This window comes from Arachis ipaensis, chromosome B01, assembly GCF_000816755.2.
Source record: "Arachis ipaensis cultivar K30076 chromosome B01, Araip1.1, whole genome shotgun sequence".
In the NCBI taxonomy this organism is placed as follows: Eukaryota; Viridiplantae; Streptophyta; class Magnoliopsida; order Fabales; family Fabaceae; genus Arachis; species Arachis ipaensis.
In genome coordinates, this window is record NC_029785.2 from 70219627 (window position 1) to 70224781 (window position 5155).

Consider the following 5155-nt stretch of genomic DNA (forward strand, 5'->3'; position numbering starts at 1 on the left):
GCTTTATTAAGATCTTTCAGTTGCTTTGCCAAGAATTGGATGTCAAGCCTTCTCAAACTCTCTTTCTTTACCTCTTTGTCTTGACCAAACTTGGGACTACCAAAAAGAAAGCTTCTTGGATTTCTTTCCGGTCTGCTCAAGGACATAAAGTGTTTGCTATGTATGACAAGTCCTTTAGGGACTTTAAGAGCTACTTTTTTAAGGTCCGAGTTGTTGAGGGAGCTCGACCATTTTTCTTAGAGCCGAACAATGAACCTGCCTTCCCATTATGTTGGCAAAAGAATGTTTTGGTGTCTAGATATTTGTGGGAGATGCTTGATGAGGTTGAACAAGCTTTTGTAAATGTGTTGGAGGAGATTTGGGGGCAACCCCCCATCTCGACACAAAGAAAGTCTTAGGGGACCCTTCCCTTGTCCGAGCTGAGCTGGGTAGTGGTCGACTGCTTTTTTCTTTGATTTGTTTACTTGCTTTTGTTTCTTTTTCTTCCCATTTTGTAAATTGTTTTTGCTATATTTTTTCAGAGATGGCTAAGAATAACGATTCCATGAAGGCCTTTAAGAAGGCGAGGAAAGCTACAGCTGCCCAGAACATTTTGGCTAAGGCTGCTGGGGAAGGATCTTCTCAGGTTCCTCCTAAAAAGCCGACCTTGAGCACTTCTAGGCCAAGGAGGGTGATTCCTACTCCTGAGGTCCATTTGGTTGATCCTCCCCAAACTTCTGCTACTACCTCTTCTCCCACTGCTGGCCCTCCTCCAAAAAGAGAGAGGACTGTTGAGCCTTTTAATTTGGACGCCCCTAATTTTGATGCTGTGGGGTTTGTCGATCATCTAATTACTCCTTATGGTGTTGTTCCTACTGACGATGTATCCATTCTTCATCATCTAGACTTCATTAGCCGAAGCGGTATTAAGATGGCACACATGGGAGAAGCCTTGTTCCGAACTGCCCAGCATCTTCCTGTTCATGCAACAAAGGCTTTTATGGAGGAGGCCAAGTCAGAATTTGACATGATCAAGGGGTTAAAGGAGGAACTTAAGGTGAAGGTGGCTAAGCTGGAAAAAGAGTTGGAAGGTGAGAAGACTCGGGCTACTGCTGCGGTGGCTTCTGCAAATTTGGCTGAGGAGATGGTGCAGAAGCATAAGGATAGCTATGTCTGGGCTTATGGTGAGAAGATAGAGCTCAGGGAGAGGTTGGAATCTACTCGGGCTGATTATGCCGAGCTCCAAGGCCATCTCATGGGCAGTGTGACTTCTGCCTATGAGAATTTGAAGGATCAAGTCCGAGTTTTTGCTCCCGATCTCGACCTGTCTCTCTTCAGTTTGGACAATATTGTGGAAAATGGGAAGATCGTGCCTGCCCCGATGAAGATGATGATGATGTAGATCACCCCTCCTGTGCCATCCACCAAAGCTTCTATTGCGCCGACTTCCCCAACTCCTGCACCTGAGGTCGGCCGTCCCGAGTCTGATCCTGATGTTTAGATTTTGACCTGGCCAGATGGAACAGTTGATGCTATCCCTCTTGCGACACGTCCTCCTTCACCCCGGGATACCGCCACTGGGGAGTCTTTGAATCCTTTGTAGTTTTATGTTTGCTTCTGTATTTTTTGTGGGTCTTTGAACTCTATTTTGTGTATCTTGTGTTTTGTTTGACTTGGATATTTTAGTTGCTTTTCTTAGCAACTCTAAAAACAAATGCCTTTAAACTCTTGAGGTCGACTTTCGGGGGGGGGGGCTTCTGAGTGTTAATTATAATAGCTTTGTTTCTTTATGATGTGGTTGCTTGTAGCTTTTTGACACTTCCAGGAATATTTAGAGTGTTGGAGTCTTGCTGTCCGACCTCTTTTGATTGCCTTTATGCTTTATTTCCTGCTTTAGTCAAAGCTAGCTTTGTTCGACTATCTTTTTTAGCATTCTTGATAGAATACTTGTAGATTGATTTTATTGAGGTTATGGCTTTTTGGGTCCAACTTATGTCCCTTATAACGCACGCCTTCTGTTGGTCGATTTTTCTTGATGAATCTTCTCGAGTTATTTCTAGCAATCCATCTTTAATTTGGATCTCGCCGGATCTCTTTTTTGTGGATTTACTTTTTATAACTCTGTAGCTTTAATCGTCTTGGGCCGACTTCTTCATGTCAGTCGCTTCTAAGTTATTTCTAGTAATCCATTTTTAATTAGACCTCACCGGATCTCTTTTTCATGGATTACTTTTTATAACTTTGTAGTTTTAATCGGTTTGGGCCAACTTCTTCATGTCGTTTGCTTTAAGTTATTTCTAGTAATCCATTTTTGGGCAGGGCTGGCCAGGCCTCTTGCCATGGATTTACTTTTTATAACTCTTTGTCGCTTTGATCAGCTGGTCCAACTTCTTCATGTCGGTCCATCCCAAGTTATAGCAATCCATTTTTTCTCAGACATCGTCAGGCCTCTTTCTATGGATTGCTTTTTATAACTTTTTGTTGCTTTGTTCGATTGGTCCGACTTCTTCATGTTGGTTTGTTCTTAAGTTATTTCTAGTAATCCATTTTTTAGTCAGGGCTAGCCAGGCCTCAGCTTATGGATTACTTTTTATAACTTTGTCGATTTTATCATGATCGGACGGTGAGTTTGATCGTCACCTTGCCGACCTGTAGCTTTGTCTTGATCGAGCAATGAATTTGGTTTTCACTTTGTTGACCTTTATCAAAATCAAACGATGAATTCGGTTTTCATCGTGGTTGGGCGGTGAATTTGTTTTTCACCTTGCCAACTTATAAAGAGGCTTTGTAGAAGAAATCTGAAAAGTTTTATTCAAATAGAAAGTAGACAAATAGGAAAGATATATATATATATATATATGTGGGTGTTTACCCTTCTAAGTCAAGTAGTTTATAGATCTTGGCTTGGTGCCTTGTTAAAAAATCTTCTCAGGAAAAAGAGTGCACCTTGACCTAAGATTTTTATTACCTCCTAACTATAATACCTTCTTAGGTTGCGGGCGTGCCATGACCTTGGTAGCTCTCGCCCCTCGAGTTCGGACAGCCTGTAGTAGCCTTTTCTCAGTACCTCTGTGACTCAGTAGGGTCCTTTCCAGTTAGCTGCTAGCTTCCCCTCTCCTGGTCGACTTGTTCCGATATCATTTCGGATTAGGATGAGGTCGTTGTTGGCAAAACTTCGTTGTACTACTTTCCAATTGTATCTTGAGGCCATTCGACGCTTTAACGCCTCTTCTCTTATCTGAGCTCTTTCTTGGATTTCTAGAAGTAGGTCGATCTCTTCTTTTTGAAGTTAAGAGTTGGCCTCTTCATTGTAGAGGATCGTTCTGGGGAATCCTTCTTCAACTTCCACTGGGATCATTGCTTCCATTCCGTAAGCCAGTCGGAAAGGTGATTCCTTTGTTTTGGAGTGAGGAGTTGTCCGATATGTGCATAGGACTTGTGGGAGCTCTTCCGTCCAAGCTCCCTTTGCGTCCTGTAATCTTCATTTTAACCCGGCTAATATGACCTTGTTGGCAGCTTCTGCTTGTCCATTAGCCCGGGGGTGTTCTACGGACATGAATTGGTGTTTTATTTTCAAGTCGGCCACCAATTTTCTAAAGCCTGCGTCTGTGAATTGAGTCCCATTGTCTGTGGTAATGGAGTAAGAAATCCCAAATCTTGTGACAATATTTCTATATAGGAATTTCCGACTTCTTTGAGCGGTGGTATTAGCTAGGGGTTCTGCTTCAATCCACTTTGTGAAATAATCTACCCCTACAATGAGGAACTTTACCTGTCCCGATCCTTGGGGGAAGGGCCCAAGAAGGTCGAGTCCCCATTTTGCGAATGGCGAGGATGAGGTTACGCTGATGAGTTCCTCTGGTGGGGCGATATGGAAATTAGCGTGTTTTTTGACATGGTGGACATGTCTTTACAAACTCTGTTGGTTCCTTTTGCAAAGTCGGCCAAAAGAATCTGGCTCGGAGTACCTTTTTGGTGAGAGCTCGTGCTCCGAGATGGTTGCCACAGATGCCATTATGTACTTCTTCTAAAACCTCTTTTGTGTTGGAGGTCGGCACACATTTTAATAGGGGTATTGAGATCCCTCTCCTGTATAAGATGTTATTTATGATGGTGTATTATTGTGCCTCTCGCTTTAACCTCTTTTCCTCCTTCTTATCTGTAGGGAGTATCTCTGATTTGAGGTAGCTGATTATAGGAGTTATCCATCCTTGATCCTGTCCTGCTATGGCTAGGACCTTTTCTTCTTCCAAAATTGACGGGTTCTGCAGTATTTCTTGGATGAAGCTTCTATTGTTGCCCCTGGTTTGGGGCTGGCTAGTTTTGAGAGTGCATCAGCTCGAGCATTCTGTACTCAAGGTATGTGGCGGACCTTATATTCCCCGAGTTGTCTGAGCTGTTCCCTGGTTTTGTCCAAGTACTTTTTCATGGTGGGATCCTTGGCTTGGTAGCTCCCTGCTATTTGTGAGGTGACTACTTTTGAGTCGCTGAAGATGATAAGGTTTTGAGCTCCAACCTCCTTAGCCAGCTTCAAACCAGCTAGTAGTGCTTCATATTTGGCCTGGTTGTTTGAAGCAGGTAACCCGAATTTGAGGGAAAGTTCAATTGGGTCCCCTGATCACTTTCTATTATCACGTTTGCGCCACTTCCGGTTTTGTTTGAAAAGCCGTCTACGTAGAGATTCCATTCTATGGGAGTTCCCGAAGTGTCAGTGTATTCAGCAATGAAGTCGGCCAAATATTGGGACTTGATGGTCGTTCAAGTTTCATATTGAAGATCGAACTCAGACAGCTCGACTGCCCATTGTAGAATTCTACCCACTAAGTCTGTCTTCTGGAGAATGCCTTTCATGGGCTGATTAGTCCGAACCTTGATGGTGTGAGCCTAAAAGTAGGGACGAAGTCGTCGCGAAGTTAGTATAAAGGCGTAGGCAAACTTCTCTATCTTTTGATAGTTCAGTTCTGCCCCTTGTAGAGCTTTGCTGACGAAGTAGATGGGTTTTTTCCCATTTTTGTCTTCTTTGACTAGTGCAGAGGCTGTTGCCCGATTTTCTACTGCGAGGTATAATACAAGTGGTTCTCCTTCCCGTAGTCGAGTTAGAATAGGTGGTTGTCCTAGGAACCGTTTGAAATCCTGGAAAGCCTGCTCGCACTCCTTTGTCCATTCAAACCTCTTT